Source organism: Paramormyrops kingsleyae, chromosome 13 (genome assembly GCF_048594095.1).
Source record: "Paramormyrops kingsleyae isolate MSU_618 chromosome 13, PKINGS_0.4, whole genome shotgun sequence".
Classification (NCBI taxonomy): Eukaryota; Metazoa; Chordata; class Actinopteri; order Osteoglossiformes; family Mormyridae; genus Paramormyrops; species Paramormyrops kingsleyae.
This window is the reverse complement of record NC_132809.1, coordinates 716,165-743,620: the sequence shown is the minus strand read 5'-3', so window position 1 is coordinate 743,620 and position 27,456 is coordinate 716,165. Positions and strand designations below refer to the sequence as shown.

Sequence of the window (27,456 nt, the reverse complement as noted above, 5' to 3'; positions counted from 1 at the left end):
CGCCCGCATTGTTTAAACTGGTCGCACGCGCCTGGCCCTGCTCCTTGGATAATGGCAGCCTAGATCACGCTAGCTTTGTGCTACACTGACGGGACCCAGAGCCGCTATGGATGGATCTTCGCCTTTGGTGAAGTGTTTTTTTTTCTCTTTGACTTTGAAATAAAACTGTTAAACTGATTACGGCTTTTTCTCATTTTTAAAAACTTGGGCTAAAGTAGTTGTGCCTGTTTCACATTTTCTCTTGTTTCGCTTGGGTATGCCTCTACTTAAATATTGTGTCTCTAGTTAAAAGTAGAGTTGTGACGTTCGCGAACGAACCAATTCTTTTGAACGGCTCATAAACATGAACGATGGGAGCCGAGTCGCGGCTGGAGGGGAGCCGTTCTTTTTTGCCTATGCGTGTTTCACACAGATGCACACAAATTAGCTCCTCCGCGAGACAGAACAGTTATAGGAGGAGGGGCGCACCCAGCGCAGGGGTGCTACTGCCTAACAGCATGATGATAGTTGTGCACGCATCCTTCACTTCCACATTGTGTGGAAGTGTTTGTAGTAAAAGCTGTTTTGCACAGAAATTCATTGCAGCCGGCTTTGTTTTTGATGTTTATTTGTGAGTAGGTATTGTATGAATAACATAAGTCAACATAGCTTTACACATACACACACTTTGTACTAAAGGTAAATCCAAAATAGTGATGTCACTGTCTAAGCAGAGGGATGTTGTGCAATCCTATGGAATATAGTCCACAGATGACAAATGAGGTAATAATCAATATTTCAGAATAATTCAAACTCAGATATTGGTGTGTGATATCTGAGATTTAATTATTTGACTACAAATCTCACCTCATCATTCCTCCCAGTGATTATTTCCACGATAAACTGAGATGCCCCCAAGCTGGCTTCTTAAAACTGACTAAATATTTAAAAAGAGCCAAAAGAGCCGTTCTTTTGAACGGCTCTTTGAAAGGAACGGATCGCCAAGATCCGGATCCCCTCAAAGAGCCATAAATCCCATCACTAGTTAAAAGTTTGGGACTTGAAATGCCCTTAGATTCAGATCATGAGAAGGGTAACACATTGAATAGACTAAAATGAAATTTGAATAAATAATTCATGTATATATGTTTTGTTTTAGGGCGTAACACTAGAAAACGCAGACCGTACGTTTTGCTGCTAGGTTGTTTCTCTTTTGTTTCGGGGACCGCAGGTCTGGGCCTTATGTCCTAAAAATTATATGACAATATTGCAAAATATTTATCAAATGCATATGTAGAAAACAGACTACGACAGGTGCTTTTGAGTTTTTCTGATTATGATGACCGAATTGTTTTATTAAGAGTTATGGAGTATGTGACCGATATATTATTAAATTACACCAACAACCTGAATGGTATTTATGTAAAAATAGTATATTATGATTGTTAATTATGCAGATGTTTAGGCTATATTATGATGCTCAGGATACTCAAGTTAATGCTGATGATATGAATGCTATATAAGATATTTTATCGATATCACAGCTGATAACCTTACAAGCTGCATTACTTCTGCATGCATGTTATGTTGTTAGAATGAGCGTGCACCTCAGAGTAACAGTAAGTTTACACAATGTTTTATTGTTTATGTTTTAAAGCATCCAACGCATTTACAGGCCAGTCCTGATGCAACAAGGTTTTGCCTAGATGGTGTGTTCAGATGCCCATGCTGCACTTATGCAACTGACCAACAATTCAAATTTACAACACACATTCAGAGCCACGTGAGACATGCAGTACAGCATAGAGGTAATTCCTAATGATGTTTATTGGTCTATTGATTTTGGTGGTTTTAAAACATACACATGCTTAAATGTAGAATGCACTTCTTACAATCAAGATAGACAAAATGATGTGGAGTTCCTTAGTGGGAGTCCCTGAAGTCATGTGAATATTGGTAAGCTAATTTACCTATGTTTGTGTTTTGTTTGACACTGTAACTTTCTGATCAGCTACTCCTGACCTCACTCCCCCAGTCCCGTTCTGTGTATACCTTTCTTTTCTGTTGATAGCTTTGGTCTTCATGTTGCCGTCTTGCAGGTTTCTTCATCAGCAAATGCAACAATTATTGCAGACCCACAGGACACTTTCATTGTCTTTATTGCAGCCAAACAATAATACGCAAAGACCAGTTTAAACATCATGTATCCCAATGCATCAGTGAAACCAAGCCAACCACAACGGAAGCGCATCAGTCACCTCCCGCCTCTCCTGCTCCCTCCTTTACTGCTTCTGAAGCTGCATGTCCCCCTCCCCCAGTCCCCATCCTCCACCCCTCACTTTCTTCATGTTCCTCTGATCCTGGCTCCTCAGCAGCACCAGCACTACCACCCCCTCACCCAAAGAAAGCAGAAAACAGTGAAGTGTACTAGCTGTGGCCTAATCCTTAATAGACGGAACCTACGGATACATCTTCGAAGACGTCACACTCCCATCAAAATGGACATTACGGCACAGAACCACCTCAGTGCTCAGTGTGTTGATTACACAAATGGAGTGTTTGCAGTAGCAAAGTCTTTTATAGCACCCAGCACACCAGTACGTGTCATTAAAAGGACATGGGGTCCTGAACAAAAAACAATGTGTGAGCTGGATATCTGCAGAATTAATGCAGAGTTTGCAGAGAGGTCAAACCTTCGTCCATTTGAGTGCCACCACATTCAGTCCCTCGTGTACTGCCCTCCAGCCAGAATGGACACTCCATCACTTACAGAGGATGTTTTGCAGGTGATGGTACATGACAAGTGGTTTGGGGAAGACAAAAAGGAAAGGTGTTTGGTACGTCAGAGAGAAGCAAATGATGCAGGAGTCCCGTTGTCCTGTCTGGTGACTGTGTGTGGACCCCCCTACAAAAAGCACATTTCTGTATACGAGTCAACTATCTCCTATTACAGCCGGCTTGGCAGAGTGGTGGTAAGGTACAATTCTAAAATCATTTCATGGCATTGTCCTTGCGCGAACCCAAGGCAGTCATGCATACCTAAATATGTTGCCAAGTGGCATTTATTTGAAACAGACCAGGCACTCTTCAGAAAAACCAGAAGTGTGGAGGAGAACATCACAGAACATTTTCCAATTGACATGGAAAGTTTTGACCTAGAAGAAGGAGCTCCATACTCACCTGAAGGCAAAAATCTGTCGCGGATGGTTCAATACATTTTTCATAAGAAGAAACTGCCTGCGATTTTCCCCTCAGACGTGGTCAAGACCATTCATTTCCCTGTGCACTTCATACCATCAGAAACCTTTTGCTCAGAATGTTTAGAGCCCACTCCTCTAAGCGAACCTGTGCTGATTACATCTAAGGCTAAAATCCTAACAATCACTGATGTCATAGAAGGTATGTTCTCTCTTTATTTAAATATTTATTATCGATATTTTAACATTTCATTACTCACTACATGTACTGTAAATGTCAGTGTAGCCATGACTTCCACTATCAGCAGCTTAGCCTCCTTCCCAGCAATTCACACTTGTATGCTTACTGAGATAATTTCATACACTGGCTTTTAGTACTGTGCAAAGTATAGAGACATGTCACAGTGTAAAATGGTGAAAGATAAATGTGTAACATTTACTGGTGCTTGTGTCCATTAGGAATTTCAGTGTACAGAAAATGGTGCTACAGGTGTGGTATGGCATATCGATACCAGGAGTGGACTGATGGTGTCCACAATTTCGATGACCACACACTTCTGTCCATATACATGTGCCATTTTCTACGCAATACACTTCAGGTAGGAACCATGTTCTGTTGTTTTAATCATTTAAAACAATTACGAATACTTTATCAAAATAATATATTGTAAAGCCTTTAAATGTCATACATCAATTTCACAGACTCATCAGGCAGTAGGGAGTGCCATGGATGTGTTGGAGAAGACCTCTGGTAAAACCTATCCATCCAGGGAAAGGGTCCTGCAGGCTTATTTAAGCTTTGAAGCACTGTCAGACCTCGGTTACACATATGCTTGTGTATCGTGTGGTTATCATCCAGTATCTGTTGTGATGGACCTTCATGAGAAGGGCGTTTTTAGCATGCCTGGTAAGTGAACACATTTATTCATTTTCTTAGTCTTACATTGTTTCAAGCACCACATATCCAGCTATGACTGTTTGGAACATGCTTACTTAAGTCTTGCTTTCCTTAGTGAGCAGCATTGAGGAACCATCTCAGACTTTTGATGGAAAGGTAAGTGTTGAAAATTTCTGGGAGATGGTTTCCCTTGAAATGATCAGCCGTGGGTTGGTCCCAAGTAAGTACAGTCCGCACAATGTTCTAGGTGGGATGACAGTATTCTAGCATTTACTTTGTTTATCGTGGAATAATGTACTGTTATGTTAATAATATTTTCTAACATCATTTAAAGGCAACAAGTCAAACCCATTTGTCGTCCATCCCAGTTACCATAGTTGGGCTCCGTGGATTGGTCCTCACACAAGAGATAGGGATGTTGTACTCAACACTGAATACAAAGAAGTGTATTCTGCTTGTAGTGCAAAGGAGGAATCTGAGTTTAACCTCACAGAGGACCGACTGACTGATGAACTTCTTAAGCTCAAGGTACTGAACTTAAGTCAATTTTTGTCAGTTTTGTCAAAGATGTGTGTTTTTGAACCACGCCAGACCAACTATACTAATGTTCATTATAGATGGAAGCTGTGCGTGCTCTGTGCCGACAGTGTGGCATAGACCCCAAAGGCTCACGGATGGACCTGGTAACGAGACTTCAACAAGAAATGAAGAACAGAGCGAGTTATGATAAGGTGTTTTCACAGATCTGGGGAGCTTCTGGTAAGTTGTGTTCTATTACTGAGAGACCGTTTTTACAGACAGTTCTTAGTTTCATTACTTGGAATGGTTGCACTCTGATTTACAGTTTCCTTAAACAGGTGGATGGGCTGTGGTCACCTGTCCTTGTGCTGTGGTGTATGGTGTTAAGTTCAACATAAGGGCTGAGAGCCCCCGGGACTTTGCTGACCTTTTATTGTCGATGAAACATTTTCCAAACATTGTATTATATGATTTTGCGAGAGGGTTGGCAACACATACCAACCTAAGAGATCCAGAATCATTACCCTTCAAACCTCATGGGGGTAGGTTACTTGAGCCTACTGAAGATAACATCAGATGTGCCACTACTGGACAGATAAAAGTGAGCTTGCCATGGCTAGTCACCAAGAAGCCAGTTCCTGATGAAAATGGCCACCCTATAACTGGATCGTCTGAGCATTATGCTCTTTATGATAGATTTCATGAGGCAAACTCAAAAGATGCCAGGGATGTCTTGCGAAAGGTGGAACTGGTCCCAGAGTTACGTGGTTGGATCAACAGCCCGTGTGCTCTTCCAGCTGGAATGAGGAAAAACAATCATTTTCTCAACATGATGACTCCCTCATCGCATGTCTTTTTGATGCGAAATATTTTGTGTCACTACAACAATGCTAGAAATTCAAGAACCATAGAAAGCATGAAGAAGAGATTGGGCAAAGGAGTGGACATACAGTTAAATTCCAATGGTCAGACAGTTTTGGGTATGTATTCCACCCTCATTCTAAATTATTAGTGGTAATGTCATGTTTATGTCATGTTTATGTAATTTTGCTGTCCGGTGCCGTGAAGTTATATTTGTCTTTTAATTGTAGGTGATTCCTCATGTTTATTTTGCAATTTGAAAGATCATAAAGCTATAACTTACAAATCTGTCAGAAATGCTAGACAGCATAGCGTTGATGAGAAATGCATGCAGTACAACCGATTTAACTCATTCTAAATCATTTGGTTTAAAATGTGCTTTTTTGCAGCACCAGCTGAAGCACCAGCCGAACAAGCACAAACAACAACAGCAGCACCAGCTCATGGTATGACAACTGCAGCATCCCCTGGTATGAAGACAATATATATTTTTTGAGGGCCTGGTTGTACAACTTAATAAAAACCTTAACACATCCATGTTTTTTAGAATATGTATACTTATGTATGTTTGCAGTGGGTACTTGATCTGCAGCTAAATGTATACCAACCTTCAGCCACCCTAAGAAAGTGTTATATGCTTCATAAGATGGCTCAGTATCACAGAAATGTGGTGAAACACTTATTTGGTTAATATTTTCATGCATGGTCTGATATGTATGACAGGAGATCTACCAGTGTGCAGTGATGACTGCTGGGGACTACCACATCTGGAGCACACAAGTGCCCGATCGGAAATCAGAGACTCAGAGGTGCATGTTTTATGTTTTGTTCCTCCGTATTTGTTTGTTTGTTTATATATTGATTGACTCATTTGATTGATTGCCGCATGGGCTCTCTTAGTCGCAAATTTGGAAACCATTTAACAATTGGCAACCATTTCATGTAATACAGTTGTCATTGTTTATGGGTGTTATAACTTTTAACATCTAATGTATCGGTTATTATATTATTTATAACTTGGAAACAAACTATTCATTAATCAGTAATACAATTCCTTTTGTGTCATACTTTTTAAATATTTTCTGTGATGCCTCGTAGTGCATGGCATATAAGTGAAGTGATTAGTTGTCATTGACACACCACAGCACACAGTGCACAACAACAAAATGTGTACTCTGCATTTAACCTATATGACACCATGACATTGCAGAGGAGAGCAGTGCTTGGGGGTGGTACCTTGCTCAGGGTACTTCAGTGGCACCTTTCGATTACAAGTGCACTTCCCTATCCATTAGGCCACCACTGACCCTATTACAAACAGCAGCATAATTTAATGGAGTCAGATTAATTGGTCTTAGTGATCTGATCTGAAGGTGGGGATTAGGGTTGTAACGGTATGAGATTTTCACGGTATGATAATCGTCTCAGAAAATATCACGGTTTCGTGGTATACGGTATTAAACTATCATTATTATTAGTATAATCATCAGCTACAATGACCCTTAAATGAATAAAAAGAGATATGGTTTTTGGATGAACATGGTTTATTGTAACAAACTTTTTTTTAATGAAAATAAAAAAAACTTATGGAAGTATGAGTCTAACTTTTGGGGGAAAAATAAATAAAATAAAGCTGCGCATCTCCCATTTGAACAAAATAAGGAATAAGTTATTTCTCTTTATATTAGACAAGAATAAATCAAACTGTCCTTCCTCTTTAACAGCATATATGGGAGAGCAATATGTGCAGGGTCATGTTTGTTAATATTTTCCTGAGATTATCATAGCAGCATGCATTTCTTTGCTTTTTTTCAGGTCAGATTATGATGAAGAAATGTAAGCATGTTGAGATTTTCAGGGCTCAATCTTGACCGCTGAGGTGAGAGAATGTGTCCACTTGTACTAAACACCTATGAGTTTTCAGTTAGTGTATTTGATGATTATTCTTTTAAATAAAATTATAAAGTGATCATTAAGTGTTCTCTTGAGAGTAGCTCTGGATATGTTCATGTGTTCACGTCTTCACATAGTGAATGAGACAGCAGACGCTTTAAAAACCATGACCATCATGCAGTGGCGGTTTTAGGCATGGGCGAACGGGGCAGCCGCCCGGGGCGGCACTTTTTCATGTCACGTGGGGGGCGGCACACGAACTTGGAGGAAAACAAAAATAATCTAAATAAAGCGTTTTTCTAGAGGATGGGCGAGCGGAGACGATAAGGGATGAAGTTGGGAGGGCGCCGGGAGGGATTCTATGGGGGGCGGCACACGAACCTGGAGGACAAAATAATCATCTGTGCCGCTGTGTGTGTGTGTGTGTGTGTGTGTGGTGTGGGGGGGGGGGGGGGGGGGTAGTTGGTTAATGAGCAAGCGGCAGCCTTTTTGCGCTGTATATTCACAGACGCACATCGCGATTTAATTTGCTGCACAGCTATATTTTGATTTATTCATCCATCTATCTATCAAATCGGACATTTTACGTGGCATCTGAATTATACTGTAATTGACTCCAATTACATGACTGGATTCCGGGATTCCCTCTGCATCACAGAAATAATACGGCTTTAAGTTATAAATGGAACTTACCTTTATCTTCACGGAGGGATGGTGTTCGCGAATATGGGAGAACATGTTCGACGTATTTCCTCCTTTTGCGGCCACTGTTCGTCCACATTTCTTGCAAACTGGATATCCACCCCACGATCATTTTTCGGATACCCAAAATATTCCCATACTGCAGATTTTAATTTTTTTTTCGGCAGGAAATAGAGATTAGAATTTGCAGCCACTATCGGACATTTTCGCCGCTGTGCATTTATGGGTGGAGTCTAAGCAGTAAAGCGGAAAGAAGTTCCATATACACAGCAGCGCAGGTGAGATCTGGTTTCTTTTTTTTTTTTCCAAACCGCGGATAGGCAAATGTGCATGATATGATAATCGTACATGTCAATATCACAATAAACCGCCATACCGGTATACCGTTACAACCCTAGTGGGGATTGATACACCTTACAAAGTTGATGCTGTAATATTTATCACTCTGATGCATTGTTCTGACCCATATGCATATAAGCCTTTCAGTCTGACAAGCTGGTAGTATCATGACTGCCTTTTTCCAGGTCTGGTGCCCAACGTGATCAAATTGTTTTACACCTGTGCCCTCAGGTGGAGTCAACTCTATGTGATACCATTACAATATGTCATAGTTTTACAATAGTTGTGACAATATCATTTCTTTTAGGAAAATTCAATGTGTTGAAAGCACAGATGGTAGAGGAGGAGGAATGGGTTCCATCTCCATTGAACAGGTATTTATGTAGCTGATCTTACAGCTGAACCTGCTGTTTTTCTCTTTTTTTCTCTGTGCTTACTGTGCTGTACCCTACAAAAATGTGAAAACAATGAGCTTCATTTTAAGCAGTTGGAGTTGGAATGTAGAAGTCATGCTATTTTTGTCTGTTTTTGTTATATTACAGAACTATTGTAAAATAATATTTGCGTGCTTGTATGATTTCTTTCACAGATCCCCCTCGACGTCCTGGAGGATATCCTTTTAGAAGTAGTCCTGTTCGAGGGTGACAAAGCTTTTTTAAAGCTGTCACTTGTTTGTCACCTTTTTTTGGGACTTAGTCGGAAGGGAAACATTCCGTGCCCGAGCGCATTTTCAGTGGCTTGACAGTAGGTATAAAACATATTATGATATTTGAATACCCTTTGAGTTAGGATGTTTGTATTCCCATTAACAAGGGATTTTACTCTAATGAATCATTCTTAAATTTGAAACCTACAGGTGTAGTCCCATGGAAACTGTACAGTGCGGCCTATCAAGCACAATTCCGACGATTGTATCGCCTGGAATGCTGCCAGCACTGTCTAGAGACTTATAAGAACAGCTTACCAGGTATGCATACTGTGTAAGAATGTTGACAATTGTTGCTGAAGTCAGTGGTTGCAAAAAGAAAGTCACCAGAACAATTTATTGTGTGTCAGGTCCTGAATATTTTCTTGAAAGTATGCAATGAAAAACATTGTTGCTCTGTTTTGATACTAAGTATGCTTGCTTATTATTTATTGTCCCATAGGCTACATTGGGCGTGGAAGACGAGGGGAACTTCACACAGCCTGGGTTCTGCAGCGAGTTCTGCAAACACCTTACGGAAGACTTGGGTGTGTGAATGGGTGGGTGGGTCAGTGAGTGAGTGAGTGAATGGGTGGGTATGTAAGGAAAATAGCAAATTGGATGACTTTGGAATAAAAAAATAACAGCTACTATGCCTCTGTTTCCTTGTCTACACACAGACTACACACATGACCGAACCACATTTTAAGTTTTATCAGCTTTTCATTAAAAAGCACAGTGGCACCCAATTGTGATGAGTTACTGTATGTGGAAATGAGTGGCACCTCTGTATCATTTGTGAATAATTTGTCATCTCATATCGACATTAAATCATAAGTTTATTTAATTTTAATGTTGGCACAGAAATAAGTTACAGTGCCTTTGGAAATGCAATAAAATGCTCATTTGGAAAACGTTTAACTATCCTTTGTAATTGAGTAAAATTATGATAACTGAATACTTTTATAAGGCACTGTATACTTGATTGCAATGGGTTTTATTACTTTCCGGCTATATTAATACACCAATCAATATGTTAACCAATCATCACAGACAAGCATTACATCGATATCGGATTGAAACTATATTATGGCCATCCTACAGCTACATAAACAAGGGTAAATAGTCCTACTTTCACTGTCCTGGAGAGAGAGAGCGAGAGAGACAGAGATGTAAACATGTAAGCAGCAGCAGAATAAAATAGAAATATGATTTCAGAATGTTTTACTTACTGTATGCAAATGTCATTTTCGAGAAATGTTTGGCTCGCATTATCACCAAATTGATGACAATATCACCATTTACTACAAAACTTTGAACTCAATAATTAACAAAATAATATATAAGAAATAAATTGAGAAACTAAATTTCCTGTTACAGACAATTTATCTTAAAATAGTTTGATGTTCAGAATGCTCCTCACTCCACTTCACGCAACTTTAAAACACGCAAGGACCATGTTAGGCCAAAAGCTGAACAATGTTTGTGGGCAACACTCTTGATTTCCCCAGGAGATCTAGACATAGCATATATGCTCACCTAAAGGATTATTAGGAACACCTGTTCAATTTCTCATTAATGCAATTATCTAATCAACCAATCACATGGCAGTTGCTTCAATGCATTTAGGGGTGTGGTCCTGGTCAAGACAATCTCCTGAACTCCAAACTGAATGTCAGAATGGGAAAGAAAGGTGATTTAAGCAATTTTGAGCGTGGCATAGTTGTTGGTGCCAGACGGGCCGGTCTGAGTATTTCACAATCTGCTCAGTTACTGGGATTTTCACGCACAACCATTTCTAGGGTTTACAAAGAATGGTGTGCAAAGGGAAAAACATCCAGTATGCGGCAGTCCCGTTGGGCGAAAATGCCTTGTTGATGCTAGAGGTCAGAGGAGAATGGTCCGACTGATTCAAGCTGATAGAAGAGCAACTTTGGCTGAAATAACCACTCGTTACAACCGAGGTATGCAGCAAAGCATTTGTGAAGCCACAACACGCACAACCTTGAGGCGGATGGGCTACAACAGCAGAAGACCCCACCGGGTACCACTCATCTCCACTACAAATAGGAAAAAGAGGCTACAATTTGCACGAGCTCACCAAAATTGGACAGTTGAAGACTGGAAAAATGTTGCCTGGTCTGATGAGTCTCGATTTCTGTTGAGACATTCAAATGGTAGAGTCAGAATTTGGCGTAAACAGAATGAGAACATGGATCCATCATGCCTTGTTACCACTGTGCAGGCTGCTGGTGGTGGTGTAATGGTGTGGGGGATGTTTTCTTGGCACACTTTAGGCCCCTTAGTGCCAATTGGGCATCGTTTAAATGCCACGGCCTACCTGAGCATTGTTTCTGACCATGTCCATCCCTTTATGACCACCATGTACCCATCCTCTGATGGCTACTTCCAGCAGGATAATGCACCATGTCACAAAGCTCGAATCATTTCAAATTGATTTCTTGAACATGACAGTGAGTTCACTGTACTACAATGGCCCCAACAGTCACCAGATCTCAACCCAATAGAGCATCTTCGGGATGTGTTGGAACGGGAGCTTCGTGCCCTGGATGTGCATCCCACAAATCTCCATCAACTGCAAGATGCTATCCTATCAATATGGGCCAACATTTCTAAAGAATGCTTTCAGCACCTTGTTGAATCAATGCCACGTAGAATTAAGGCAGTTCTGAAGGCGAAAGGGGGTCAAACACCATATTAGTATGGTGTTCCTAATAATCCTTTAGGTGAGTGTATGTGTGTATGTGCACAATGAATGAATGGAATAAGCTGCTACAGTTACATTGAACCATGTGCTTGTGCTCATGTGCACAAGCACACACACACACACACACACACACGCCGATGGGCTTTAAAGTTTAACTTTAGGTTTGTGAAAGCAGACATAATTATTTCTGTCAGGACCTCGATGTGTATCCAAGCCCCAAAAACACACTAACTCAGGCGTTCACGCAACTTATCGCGAAAAACCAGACAGAAATAGACTTGAAAATTTTAAAGAAAAGACATTAGCGGTTTTTGTTAATGTTTAAAGGTATAAAAAAAAAACCTTTGCTGCCTTTCTTAAATGGCTAGAAAACATTGCCTCAACACTATTAAACACGGAATCCGCTGTTTGTAAACGGTCCGCATTTTACCCTCACCGCTAAAATAGTTGTGCTTGTTTCACACTTTCTCTTGTTTCGCTTGGGTATGCCTCTACTTAAATATTGTGTCTCTAGTTAAAAGTTTGGGACCTGTGTCTCATTCACATAGGCTTTCACATATGCAAATTGCCACCCCTCTTCTGGGCTAATGCCGTACGCTCATTTTGACAACGAATTGCCAGCGTTATTCGTTGATTTTTTTTGTCTAAAATGTTTATTATTCACATTGGTAGAAAAGTGCTTCAATACTTTAAAAAAAGGTCATGGTTTATTTGAAATAACTGGGCACTCCGTTTGTTGCTGCCATATTTTGAAATGGGTTGTCTAAGGAATCCTTATTCTTTGTTTGATGCCCCGGTTTCGGGTAAACATCCGCGACGGTTTATGACTACACCACATGGCCAAAGTGGCCTGCGAACGGACGATCACCCTGATAACAAAATACAACTAAATACATCTTTGTCAGGATGTGGGGCGGGGCAGGTCTATGACATTCGGGCTAAATGGGGGCAATAGCTTGGGGAGCCAGCCTATCTCAAAGCCTGTGGCCTGTTTGATTCTACCCCATGTTTCCTCCGTGTATGTCCGCTGTGATATGCTTAACAGACACGTTTGATGGCATTATTCTAACATAGCATGTTGCTAAATACCGCTCACTAGTTCCTACAGCTATTAAATGTATTTAAATGAAATCGGGGCATCTTGTTTAGAATAAAACTAAGAAAATACAGGAGATCGATCTTTCGCGTGTGTTGCTGCCGCCGCCATTTTGAAAGGCGCGTCTGCGTCACTGCGCATGCGCAAGCTTCGCATCCCATAAGGCAGTTATTTCGCCCGCATTGTTCAAACGGGTGGCACGCGCCTGGCCCTGCTCCTTGGATAATGGCAGCCTAGATCACGCTAGCTTTGTGCTACACTGACGGGACCCAGAGCCGCTATGGATGGATCTTCGCCTTTGGTGAAGTGTTTTTTTTTCTCTTTGACATTGAAATAAAACTGTTAAACTGATTACGGCTTTTTCTCATTTTTAAAAACTTGGGCTAAAGTAGTTGTGCTTGTTTCACACTTTCTCTTGTTTCGCTTGGGTATGCCTCTACTTAAATATTGTGTCTCTAGTTAAAAGTTTTGGACCTGTGTCTCATTCACATAGGCTTTCACATATGCAAATTGCCACCCCTCTTCTGGGCTAATGCCGTACGCTCATTTTGACAACGAATTACCAGCGTTATTCGTTGATTTTTTTTTGTCTAAAATGTTTATTATTCACATTGGTAGAAAAGTGCTTCAATACTTTAAAAAAAGGTCATGGTTTATTTGAAATAACTGGGCACTCCGTTTGTTGCTGCCATATTTTGAAATGGGTTGTCTAAGGAATCCTTATTCTTTGTTTGATGCCCCGGTTTCGGGTAAACATCCGCGACGGTTTATGACTACACCACATGGCCAAAGTGGCCTGCGAACGGACGATCACCCTGATAACAAAATACAACTAAATACATCTTTGTCAGGATGGGGGGGGGGGGGGAGGTCTATGACATTCGGGCTAAATGGGGGCAATAGCTTGGGGAGCCAGCCTATCTCAAAGCCTGTGGCCTGTTTGATTCTACCCCATGTTTCCTCCGTGTATGTCCGCTGTGATATGCTTAACAGACACGTTTGATGGCATTATTCTAACATAGCATGTTGCTAAATACCGCTCACTAGTTCCTACAGCTATTAAATGTATTTAAATGAAATCGGGGCATCTTGTTTAGAATAAAACTAAGAAAATACAGGAGATCGATCTTTCGCGTGTGTTGCTGCCGCCGCCATTTTGAAAGGCGCGTCTGCGTCACTGCGCATGCGCAAGCTTCGCATCCCATAAGGCAGTTATTTCGCCCGCATTGTTCAAACGGGTGGCACGCGCCTGGCCCTGCTCCTTGGATAATGGCAGCCTAGATCACGCTAGCTTTGTGCTACACTGACGGGACCCAGAGCCGCTATGGATGGATCTTCGCCTTTGGTGAAGTGTTTTTTTTTCTCTTTGACATTGAAATAAAACTGTTAAACTGATTACGGCTTTTTCTCATTTTTAAAAACTTGGGCTAAAGTAGTTGTGCTTGTTTCACACTTTCTCTTGTTTCGCTTGGGTATGCCTCTACTTAAATATTGTGTCTCTAGTTAAAATTTCCGGACTTGAAATGCCCTTAGATTCAGAACATGAGAAGGGTAACACATTGAATAGACTAAAATGAAATTGGGTATGCCTCTACTTAAATATTGTGTCTCTAGTTAAAATTTCCGGACTTGAAATGCCCTTAGATTCAGAACATGAGAAGGGTAACACATTGAATAGACTAAAATGAAATTTGAATAAATAAATCATGTATATATGTTTTGTTTTAGGGCGTAACACTAGAAAACGCAGACGGTACGTTTTGCTGCTAGGTTGTTTCTCTTTTGTTTCAGGGACCGCAGGTCTGGGCCTTATGTCCTAAAAATTATATGACAATATTGCAAAATATTTATCACAAATGCATATGTAGAAAACAGACTACGACAGGTGCTTTTGAGTTTTTCTGATTATGATGACCGAATTGTTTTATTAAGAGTTATGGAGTATGTGACCGATATATTATTAAATTACACCAACAACCTCAATGGTATTTATGTAAAAATAGTATATTATGCAGATGTTTAGGCTATATTATGATGCTCAGGATACTCAAGTTAATGCTGATGATATGAATGCTCTATAAGATATTTTATCGATATCACAGCCTGATAACCTTACAAGCTGCATTACTTCTGCATGCATGTTATGTTGTTAGAATGAGCGTGCACCTCAGAGTAACAGTAAGTTTACACAATGTTTTATTGTTTATGTTTTAAAGCATCCAACGCATTTACAGGCCAGTCCTGATGCAACAAGGTTTTGCCTAGACGGTGTGTTCAGATGCCCATGCTGCACTTATGCAACTGACCAACAATTCAAATTTACAACACACATTCAGAGCCACGTGAGACATGCAGTACAGCATAGAGGTAATTCCTAATGATGTTTATTGGTCTATTGATTTTGGTGGTTTTAAAACATACACATGCTTAAATGTAGAATGCACTTCTTACAATCAAGATAGACAAAATGATGTGGAGTTCCTTAGTGGGAGTCCCTGAAGTCATGTGAATATTGGTAAGCTAATTTACCTATGTTTGTGTTTTGTTTGACACTGTAACTTTCTGATCAGCTACTCCTGACCTCACTCCCCCAGTCCCGTTCTGTGTATACCTTTCTTTTCTGTTGATAGCTTTGGTCTTCATGTTGCCGTCTTGCAGGTTTCTTCATCAGCAAATGCAACAATTATTGCAGACCCACAGGACACTTTCATTGTCTTTATTGCAGCCAAACAATAATACGCAAAGACCAGTTTAAACATCATGTATCCCAATGCATCAGTGAAACCAAGCCAACCACAACGGAAGCGCATCAGTCACCTCCCGCCTCTCCTGCTCCCTCCTTTACTGCTTCTGAAGCTGCATGTCCCCCTCCCCCAGTCCCCATCCTCCACCCCTCACTTTCTTCATGTTCCTCTGATCCTGGCTCCTCAGCAGCACCAGCACTACCACCCTCTCACCCAAAGAAAGCAGAAAACAGTGAAGTGTACTAGCTGTGGCCTAATCCTTAATAGACGGAACCTACGGATACATCTTCGAAGACGTCACACTCCCATCAAAATGGACATTACGGCACAGAACCACCTCAGTGCTCAGTGTGTTGATTACACAAATGGAGTGTTTGCAGTAGCAAAGTCTTTTATAGCACCCAGCACACCAGTACGTGTCATTAAAAGGACATGGGGTCCTGAACAAAAAACAATGTGTGAGCTGGATATCTGCAGAATTAATGCAGAGTTTGCAGAGAGGTCAAACCTTCGTCCATTTGAGTGCCACCACATTCAGTCCCTCGTGTACTGCCCTCCAGCCAGAATGGACACTCCATCACTTACAGAGGATGTTTTGCAGGTGATGGTACATGACAAGTGGTTTGGGGAAGACAAAAAGGAAAGGTGTTTGGTACGTCAGAGAGAAGCAAATGATGCAGGAGTCCCGTTGTCCTGTCTGGTGACTGTGTGTGGACCCCCCTACAAAAAGCACATTTCTGTATACGAGTCAACTATCTCCTATTACAGCCGGCTTGGCAGAGTGGTGGTAAGGTACAATTCTAAAATCATTTCATGGCATTGTCCTTGCGCGAACCCAAGGCAGTCATGCATACCTAAATATGTTGCCAAGTGGCATTTATTTGAAACAGACCAGGCACTCTTCAGAAAAACCAGAAGTGTGGAGGAGAACATCACAGAACATTTTCCAATTGACATGGAAAGTTTTGACCTAGAAGAAGGAGCTCCATACTCACCTGAAGGCAAAAATCTGTCGCGGATGGTTCAATACATTTTTCATAAGAAGAAACTGCCTGCGATTTTCCCCTCAGACGTGGTCAAGACCATTCATTTCCCTGTGCACTTCATACCATCAGAAACCTTTTGCTCAGAATGTTTAGAGCCCACTCCTCTAAGCGAACCTGTGCTGATTACATCTAAGGCTAAAATCCTAACAATCACTGATGTCATAGAAGGTATGTTCTCTCTTTATTTAAATATTTATTATCGATATTTTAACATTTCATTACTCACTACATGTACTGTAAATGTCAGTGTAGCCATGACTTCCACTATCAGCAGCTTAGCCTCCTTCCCAGCAATTCACACTTGTATGCTTACTGAGATAATTTCATACACTGGCTTTTAGTACTGTGCAAAGTATAGAGACATGTCACAGTGTAAAATGGTGAAAGATAAATGTGTAACATTTACTGGTGCTTGTGTCCATTAGGAATTTCAGTGTACAGAAAATGGTGCTACAGGTGTGGTATGGCATATCGATACCAGGAGTGGACTGATGGTGTCCACAATTTCGATGACCACACACTTCTGTCCATATACATGTGCCATTTTCTACGCAATACACTTCAGGTAGGAACCATGTTCTGTTGTTTTAATCATTTAAAACAATTACGAATACTTTATCAAAATAATATATTGTAAAGCCTTTAAATGTCATACATCAATTTCACAGACTCATCAGGCAGTAGGGAGTGCCATGGATGTGTTGGAGAAGACCTCTGGTAAAACCTATCCATCCAGGGAAAGGGTCCTGCAGGCTTATTTAAGCTTTGAAGCACTGTCAGACCTCGGTTACACATATGCTTGTGTATCGTGTGGTTATCATCCAGTATCTGTTGTGATGGACCTTCATGAGAAGGGCGTTTTTAGCATGCCTGGTAAGTGAACACATTTATTCATTTTCTTAGTCTTACATTGTTTCAAGCACCACATATCCAGCTATGACTGTTTGGAACATGCTTACTTAAGTCTTGCTTTCCTTAGTGAGCAGCATTGAGGAACCATCTCAGACTTTTGATGGAAAGGTAAGTGTTGAAAATTTCTGGGAGATGGTTTCCCTTGAAATGATCAGCCGTGGGTTGGTCCCAAGTAAGTACAGTCCGCACAATGTTCTAGGTGGGATGACAGTATTCTAGCATTTACTTTGTTTATCGTGGAATAATGTACTGTTATGTTAATAATATTTTCTAACATCATTTAAAGGCAACAAGTCAAACCCATTTGTCGTCCATCCCAGTTACCATAGTTGGGCTCCGTGGATTGGTCCTCACACAAGAGATAGGGATGTTGTACTCAACACTGAATACAAAGAAGTGTATTCTGCTTGTAGTGCAAAGGAGGAATCTGAGTTTAACCTCACAGAGGACCGACTGACTGATGAACTTCTTAAGCTCAAGGTACTGAACTTAAGTCAATTTTTGTCAGTTTTGTCAAAGATGTGTGTTTTTGAACCACGCCAGACCAACTATACTAATGTTCATTATAGATGGAAGCTGTGCGTGCTCTGTGCCGACAGTGTGGCATAGACCCCAAAGGCTCACGGATGGACCTGGTAACGAGACTTCAACAAGAAATGAAGAACAGAGCGAGTTATGATAAGGTGTTTTCACAGATCTGGGGAGCTTCTGGTAAGTTGTGTTCTATTACTGAGAGACCGTTTTTACAGACAGTTCTTAGTTTCATTACTTGGAATGGTTGCACTCTGATTTACAGTTTCCTTAAACAGGTGGATGGGCTGTGGTCACCTGTCCTTGTGCTGTGGTGTATGGTGTTAAGTTCAACATAAGGGCTGAGAGCCCCCGGGACTTTGCTGACCTTTTATTGTCGATGAAACATTTTCCAAACATTGTATTATATGATTTTGCGAGAGGGTTGGCAACACATACCAACCTAAGAGATCCAGAATCATTACCCTTCAAACCTCATGGGGGTAGGTTACTTGAGCCTACTGAAGATAACATCAGATGTGCCACTACTGGACAGATAAAAGTGAGCTTGCCATGGCTAGTCACCAAGAAGCCAGTTCCTGATGAAAATGGCCACCCTATAACTGGATCGTCTGAGCATTATGCTCTTTATGATAGATTTCATGAGGCAAACTCAAAAGATGCCAGGGATGTCTTGCGAAAGGTGGAACTGGTCCCAGAGTTACGTGGTTGGATCAACAGCCCGTGTGCTCTTCCAGCTGGAATGAGGAAAAACAATCATTTTCTCAACATGATGACTCCCTCATCGCATGTCTTTTTGATGCGAAATATTTTGTGTCACTACAACAATGCTAGAAATTCAAGAACCATAGAAAGCATGAAGAAGAGATTGGGCAAAGGAGTGGACATACAGTTAAATTCCAATGGTCAGACAGTTTTGGGTATGTATTCCACCCTCATTCTAAATTATTAGTGGTAATGTCATGTTTATGTCATGTTTATGTAATTTTGCTGTCCGGTGCCGTGAAGTTATATTTGTCTTTTAATTGTAGGTGATTCCTCATGTTTATTTTGCAATTTGAAAGATCATAAAGCTATAACTTACAAATCTGTCAGAAATGCTAGACAGCATAGCGTTGATGAGAAATGCATGCAGTACAACCGATTTAACTCATTCTAAATCATTTGGTTTAAAATGTGCTTTTTTGCAGCACCAGCTGAAGCACCAGCCGAACAAGCACAAACAACAACAGCAGCACCAGCTCATGGTATGACAACTGCAGCATCCCCTGGTATGAAGACAATATATATTTTTTGAGGGCCTGGTTGTACAACTTAATAAAAACCTTAACACATCCATGTTTTTTAGAATATGTATACTTATGTATGTTTGCAGTGGGTACTTGATCTGCAGCTAAATGTATACCAACCTTCAGCCACCCTAAGAAAGTGTTATATGCTTCATAAGATGGCTCAGTATCACAGAAATGTGGTGAAACACTTATTTGGTTAATATTTTCATGCATGGTCTGATATGTATGACAGGAGATCTACCAGTGTGCAGTGATGACTGCTGGGGACTACCACATCTGGAGCACACAAGTGCCCGATCGGAAATCAGAGACTCAGAGGTGCATGTTTTATGTTTTGTTCCTCCGTATTTGTTTGTTTGTTTATATATTGATTGACTCATTTGATTGATTGCCGCATGGGCTCTCTTAGTCGCAAATTTGGAAACCATTTAACAATTGGCAACCATTTCATGTAATACAGTTGTCATTGTTTATGGGTGTTATAACTTTTAACATCTAATGTATCGGTTATTATATTATTTATAACTTGGAAACAAACTATTCATTAATCAGTAATACAATTCCTTTTGTGTCATACTTTTTAAATATTTTCTGTGATGCCTCGTAGTGCATGGCATATAAGTGAAGTGATTAGTTGTCATTGACACACCACAGCACACAGTGCACAACAACAAAATGTGTACTCTGCATTTAACCTATATGACACCATGACATTGCAGAGGAGAGCAGTGCTTGGGGGTGGTACCTTGCTCAGGGTACTTCAGTGGCACCTTTCGATTACAAGTGCACTTCCCTATCCATTAGGCCACCACTGACCCTATTACAAACAGCAGCATAATTTAATGGAGTCAGATTAATTGGTCTTAGTGATCTGATCTGAAGGTGGGGATTAGGGTTGTAACGGTATGAGATTTTCACGGTATGATAATCGTCTCAGAAAATATCACGGTTTCGTGGTATACGGTATTAAACTATCATTATTATTAGTATAATCATCAGCTACAATGACCCTTAAATGAATAAAAAGAGATATGGTTTTTGGATGAACATGGTTTATTGTAACAAACTTTTTTTTAATGAAAATAAAAAAAACTTATGGAAGTATGAGTCTAACTTTTGGGGGAAAAATAAATAAAATAAAGCTGCGCATCTCCCATTTGAACAAAATAAGGAATAAGTTATTTCTCTTTATATTAGACAAGAATAAATCAAACTGTCCTTCCTCTTTAACAGCATACAGGACTGTCACAGAAAATTAGAATATTGTGATAAAGTTCTTTATTGTCTGTAATGCAATTAAAAAAACAAAAATGTCATACATTCTGGATTCATTACACATCAACTGAAATATTGCAAGCCTTTTATTGTTTTAATAGTGCTGATTATGCCATACAGCTTAGGAAAACTCAAAAATCCCATCTCAGAAAATTAGAATATTTCCTCAGTCCAAGTAAAAAAATAAGATTTGTAACAGCAAAACAAAATCAAACATTTGAAAATGTCAATTAATGCACTCAGTACTTGGTTGGGAATCCTTTTGCACGGATTACTGCATCAATTCGGCGTGGCATGGAGGCAATCAACCTGTGGCATTGCTGATGTGTTATGGATGCCCAGGATGCTTCAATAGCGGCCTTTAGCTCAACTGCATTATTGGGTCTGGTGTGTTTCAGCTTCCTCTTCACAATACCCCACAAATTCTCTATAGGGTTCAGGTCAGGGGAGTTGGCAGGCCAATCGAGGACAGTGATGCCATGGTCAATACACCAGTTACTGGTGGTTTTGGCACTGTGGGCAGGTGCCAGATCATGCTGGAAAATGAAATCATTATCTCCATAGAGCTGTTCAACAGATGGAAGCATGTAGTGCTCCAAAATCTCTTGGTACACAGCTGCATTGACTCTGGACTTGATGAAACACAACGGACCAACACCAGCAGCTGACACAGCTCCCCAAACCATTGCTGACTGTGGGAACTTCACACTGGATTTCAAGCAACTTGGATTTTGCTCCTCTCCAGCCTTCCTCCAGACTCTAGCGCCTTGACTTCCAAATGAAATACAAAACTTGCTTTCATCTGAAAACAGGACTCTGGACCACTCTGCAACTGTCCAGTGCTTCTTTTCCATAGCCCAGGTCAGACGCTTCTTCCGTTGTCTTGAGTTCAGGAGTGGCTTGACCATGGGAATACGGCTATTGTAGCCCATTTCCCGGACACGTCTGTGAACAGTGGCTTTTGATACCTGAACTCCGGCTTCAGTCCACTGTCTTTGAAGCTCACCCAAATTCTGGAAGCGGCTCTTCTTCACAATGCTGTTAAGTCTGCGGTCCTCTCTCTTGGTTGTGCAGCGTTTCCTGCCACATTTCTTCCTTCCAACAGACTTTTTGTGAATGTGCTTTGAAACTGCACTCTGTGAACAGCCTGCTCTTTTGGAGATTTCTTTTTGTGTCTTACCCTCCTGATGGAGAGTGTCAATGATGGTCCTCTGGACAGCAGTCAGGTCAGCAGTCTTCCCCATACTTGTGATTTAGTTTACTGAACCAAGCTGACTGTTTTTAAAGGCTCAGGGAAACCCTTGCAGGTGTTTCGAGTTAATTAGACGATTCAAGTGATTAGTTAAATAGCCTGCTAGTATAGTTTTTCATGATATTCTAATTTTTTGACATAGGATTTTTGAGTTTTCCTAAGCTGTATGGCATAATCAGCACTATTAAAACAATAAAAGGCTTGCAATATTTCAGTTGATGTGTAATGAATCCAGAATGTATGACATTTTTGTTTTTTTAATTGCATTACGGACAATAAAGAACTTTATCACAATATTCTAATTTTCTGTGACAGTCCTGTATATGGGAGAGCAATATGTGCAGGGTCATGTTTGTTAATATTTTCCTGAGATTATCATAGCAGCATGCATTTCTTTGCTTTTTTTCAGGTCAGATTATGATGAAGAAATGTAAGCATGTTGAGATTTTCAGGGCTCAATCTTGACCGCTGAGGTGAGAGAATGTGTCCACTTGTACTAAACACCTATGAGTTTTCAGTTAGTGTATTTGATGATTATTCTTTTAAATAAAATTATAAAGTGATCATTAAGTGTTCTCTTGAGAGTAGCTCTGGATATGTTCATGTGTTCACGTCTTCACATAGTGAATGAGACAGCAGACGCTTTAAAAACCATGACCATCATGCAGTGGCGGTTTTAGGCATGGGCGAACGGGGCAGCCGCCCGGGGCGGCACTTTTTCATGTCACGTGGGGGGCGGCACACGAACTTGGAGGAAAACAAAAATAATCTAAATAAAGCGTTTTTCTAGAGGATGGGCGAGCGGAGACGATAAGGGATGAAGTTGGGAGGGCGCCGGGAGGGATTCTATGGGGGGCGGCACACGAACCTGGAGGACAAAATAATCATCTGTGCCGCTGTGTGTGTGTGTGTGTGTGTGTGTGGTGTGGGGGGGGGGGGGGGGGGGTAGTTGGTTAATGAGCAAGCGGCAGCCTTTTTGCGCTGTATATTCACAGACGCACATCGCGATTTAATTTGCTGCACAGCTATATTTTGATTTATTCATCCATCTATCTATCAAATCGGACATTTTACGTGGCATCTGAATTATACTGTAATTGACTCCAATTACATGACTGGATTCCGGGATTCCCTCTGCATCACAGAAATAATACGGCTTTAAGTTATAAATGGAACTTACCTTTATCTTCACGGAGGGATGGTGTTCGCGAATATGGGAGAACATGTTCGACGTATTTCCTCCTTTTGCGGCCACTGTTCGTCCACATTTCTTGCAAACTGGATATCCACCCCACGATCATTTTTCGGATACCCAAAATATTCCCATACTGCAGATTTTAATTTTTTTTTCGGCGGGAAATAGAGATTAGAATTTGCAGCCACTATCGGACATTTTCGCCGCTGTGCATTTATGGGTGGAGTCTAAGCAGTAAAGCGGAAAGAAGTTGCATATACACAGCAGCGCAGGTGAGATTTGGTTTCTTTTTTTTTTTTCCAAACCGCGGATAGGCAAATGTGCATGATATGATAATCGTACATGTCAATATCACAATAAACCGCCATACCGGTATACCGTTACAACCCTAGTGGGGATTGATACACCTTACAAAGTTGATGCTGTAATATTTATCACTCTGATGCATTGTTCTGACCCATATGCATATAAGCCTTTCAGTCTGACAAGCTGGTAGTATCATGACTGCCTTTTTCCAGGTCTGGTGCCCAACGTGATCAAATTGTTTTACACCTGTGCCCTCAGGTGGAGTCAACTCTATGTGATACCATTACAATATGTCATAGTTTTACAATAGTTGTGACAATATAATTTCTTTTAGGAAAATTCAATGTGTTGAAAGCACAGATGGTAGAGGAGGAGGAATGGGTTCCATCTCCATTGAACAGGTATTTATGTAGCTGATCTTACAGCTGAACCTGCTGTTTTTCTCTTTTTTTCTCTGTGCTTACTGTGCTGTACCCTACAAAAATGTGAAAACAATGAGCTTCATTTTAAGCAGTTGGAGTTGGAATGTAGAAGTCATGCTATTTTTGTCTGTTTTTGTTATATTACAGAACTATTGTAAAATAATATTTGCGTGCTTGTATGATTTCTTTCACAGATCCCCCTCGACGTCCTGGAGGATATCCTTTTAGAAGTAGTCCTGTTCGAGGGTGACAAAGCTTTTTTAAAGCTGTCACTTGTTTGTCACCTTTTTTTGGGACTTAGTCGGAAGGGAAACATTCCGTGCCCGAGCGCATTTTCAGTGGCTTGACAGTAGGTATAAAACATATTATGATATTTGAATACCCTTTGAGTTAGGATGTTTGTATTCCCATTAACAAGGGATTTTACTCTAATGAATCATTCTTAAATTTGAAACCTACAGGTGTAGTCCCATGGAAACTGTACAGTGCGGCCTATCAAGCACAATTCCGACGATTGTATCGCCTGGAATGCTGCCAGCACTGTCTAGAGACTTATAAGAACAGCTTACCAGGTATGCATACTGTGTAAGAATGTTGACAATTGTTGCTGAAGTCAGTGGTTGCAAAAAGAAAGTCACCAGAACAATTTATTGTGTGTCAGGTCCTGAATATTTTCTTGAAAGTATGCAATGAAAAACATTGTTGCTCTGTTTTGATACTAAGTATGCTTGCTTATTATTTATTGTCCCATAGGCTACATTGGGCGTGGAAGACGAGGGGAACTTCACACAGCCTGGGTTCTGCAGCGAGTTCTGCAAACACCTTACGGAAGACTTGGGTGTGTGAATGGGTGGGTGGGTCAGTGAGTGAGTGAGTGAATGGGTGGGTATGTAAGGAAAATAGCAAATTGGATGACTTTGGAATAAAAAAATAACAGCTACTATGCCTCTGTTTCCTTGTCTACACACAGACTACACACATGACCGAACCACATTTTAAGTTTTATCAGCTTTTCATTAAAAAGCACAGTGGCACCCAATTGTGATGAGTTACTGTATGTGGAAATGAGTGGCACCTCTGTATCATTTGTGAATAATTTGTCATCTCATATCGACATTAAATCATAAGTTTATTTAATTTTAATGTTGGCACAGAAATAAGTTACAGTGCCTTTGGAAATGCAATAAAATGCTCATTTGGAAAACGTTTAACTATCCTTTGTAATTGAGTAAAATTATGATAACTGAATACTTTTATAAGGCACTGTATACTTGATTGCAATGGGTTTTATTACTTTCCGGCTATATTAATACACCAATCAATATGTTAACCAATCATCACAGACAAGCATTACATCGATATCGGATTGAAACTATATTATGGCCATCCTACAGCTACATAAACAAGGGTAAATAGTCCTACTTTCACTGTCCTGGAGAGAGAGAGCGAGAGAGACAGAGATGTAAACATGTAAGCAGCAGCAGAATAAAATAGAAATATGATTTCAGAATGTTTTACTTACTGTATGCAAATGTCATTTTCGAGAAATGTTTGGCTCGCATTATCACCAAATTGATGACAATATCACCATTTACTACAAAACTTTGAACTCAATAATTAACAAAATAATATATAAGAAATAAATTGAGAAACTAAATTTCCTGTTACAGACAATTTATCTTAAAATAGTTTGATGTTCAGAATGCTCCTCACTCCACTTCACGCAACTTTAAAACACGCAAGGACCATGTTAGGCCAAAAGCTGAACAATGTTTGTGGGCAACACTCTTGATTTCCCCAGGAGATCTAGACATAGCATATATGCTCACCTAAAGGATTATTAGGAACACCTGTTCAATTTCTCATTAATGCAATTATCTAATCAACCAATCACATGGCAGTTGCTTCAATGCATTTAGGGGTGTGGTCCTGGTCAAGACAATCTCCTGAACTCCAAACTGAATGTCAGAATGGGAAAGAAAGGTGATTTAAGCAATTTTGAGCGTGGCATAGTTGTTGGTGCCAGACGGGCCGGTCTGAGTATTTCACAATCTGCTCAGTTACTGGGATTTTCACGCACAACCATTTCTAGGGTTTACAAAGAATGGTGTGCAAAGGGAAAAACATCCAGTATGCGGCAGTCCCGTTGGGCGAAAATGCCTTGTTGATGCTAGAGGTCAGAGGAGAATGGTCCGACTGATTCAAGCTGATAGAAGAGCAACTTTGGCTGAAATAACCACTCGTTACAACCGAGGTATGCAGCAAAGCATTTGTGAAGCCACAACACGCACAACCTTGAGGCGGATGGGCTACAACAGCAGAAGACCCCACCGGGTACCACTCATCTCCACTACAAATAGGAAAAAGAGGCTACAATTTGCACGAGCTCACCAAAATTGGACAGTTGAAGACTGGAAAAATGTTGCCTGGTCTGATGAGTCTCGATTTCTGTTGAGACATTCAAATGGTAGAGTCAGAATTTGGCGTAAACAGAATGAGAACATGGATCCATCATGCCTTGTTACCACTGTGCAGGCTGCTGGTGGTGGTGTAATGGTGTGGGGGATGTTTTCTTGGCACACTTTAGGCCCCTTAGTGCCAATTGGGCATCGTTTAAATGCCACGGCCTACCTGAGCATTGTTTCTGACCATGTCCATCCCTTTATGACCACCATGTACCCATCCTCTGATGGCTACTTCCAGCAGGATAATGCACCATGTCACAAAGCTCGAATCATTTCAAATTGATTTCTTGAACATGACAGTGAGTTCACTGTACTACAATGGCCCCAACAGTCACCAGATCTCAACCCAATAGAGCATCTTCGGGATGTGTTGGAACGGGAGCTTCGTGCCCTGGATGTGCATCCCACAAATCTCCATCAACTGCAAGATGCTATCCTATCAATATGGGCCAACATTTCTAAAGAATGCTTTCAGCACCTTGTTGAATCAATGCCACGTAGAATTAAGGCAGTTCTGAAGGCGAAAGGGGGTCAAACACCATATTAGTATGGTGTTCCTAATAATCCTTTAGGTGAGTGTATGTGTGTATGTGCACAATGAATGAATGGAATAAGCTGCTACAGTTACATTGAACCATGTGCTTGTGCTCATGTGCACAAGCACACACACACACACACACACACACGCCGATGGGCTTTAAAGTTTAACTTTAGGTTTGTGAAAGCAGACATAATTATTTCTGTCAGGACCTCGATGTGTATCCAAGCCCCAAAAACACACTAACTCAGGCGTTCACGCAACTTATCGCGAAAAACCAGACAGAAATAGACTTGAAAATTTTAAAGAAAAGACATTAGCGGTTTTTGTTAATGTTTAAAGGTATAAAAAAAAAACCTTTGCTGCCTTTCTTAAATGGCTAGAAAACATTGCCTCAACACTATTAAACACGGAATCCGCTGTTTGTAAACGGTCCGCATTTTACCCTCACCGCTAAAATAGTTGTGCTTGTTTCACACTTTCTCTTGTTTCGCTTGGGTATGCCTCTACTTAAATATTGTGTCTCTAGTTAAAAGTTTGGGACCTGTGTCTCATTCACATAGGCTTTCACATATGCAAAT

At 40.6% G+C, this 27,456-nt stretch overlaps 3 long non-coding RNA genes across 5 annotated transcripts; all 3 read left to right on the top strand.

Moving 5' to 3' along the window:
* The first annotated feature begins 3,881 nt into the window (after positions 1 to 3,881).
* Positions 3,882 to 9,663, top strand: LOC140578111 (uncharacterized). Of its 2 annotated transcripts, none has more exons than XR_011982121.1 (11): positions 3,882 to 4,083; positions 4,190 to 4,602; positions 4,692 to 4,833; positions 4,932 to 5,573; positions 5,844 to 5,924; positions 6,178 to 6,263; positions 7,270 to 7,333; positions 8,696 to 8,762; positions 8,978 to 9,132; positions 9,245 to 9,355; positions 9,537 to 9,663. It is a non-coding gene; the product is annotated as an uncharacterized lncRNA (long non-coding RNA). The 2 variants fall into 2 exon arrangements; XR_011982120.1 differs by having other exon boundaries at positions 8,978 to 9,136.
* Positions 9,664 to 14,179: 4,516 nt separating this feature from the next.
* On the top strand, positions 14,180 to 16,849 carry LOC140578132 (uncharacterized). Its single transcript, XR_011982150.1, has 3 exons — positions 14,180 to 14,782; positions 15,114 to 15,264; positions 16,243 to 16,849. It is a non-coding gene; the product is annotated as an uncharacterized lncRNA (long non-coding RNA).
* Positions 16,850 to 17,358: 509 nt separating this feature from the next.
* On the top strand, positions 17,359 to 24,752 carry LOC140578110 (uncharacterized). 2 transcript variants are annotated; one of them, XR_011982119.1, is made up of 11 exons: positions 17,359 to 17,560; positions 17,667 to 18,079; positions 18,169 to 18,310; positions 18,409 to 19,050; positions 19,321 to 19,401; positions 19,655 to 19,740; positions 22,359 to 22,422; positions 23,785 to 23,851; positions 24,067 to 24,221; positions 24,334 to 24,444; positions 24,626 to 24,752. It is a non-coding gene; the product is annotated as an uncharacterized lncRNA (long non-coding RNA). The 2 variants fall into 2 exon arrangements; XR_011982118.1 differs by having other exon boundaries at positions 24,067 to 24,225.
* The last annotated feature ends 2,704 nt before the right edge of the window (positions 24,753 to 27,456 follow it).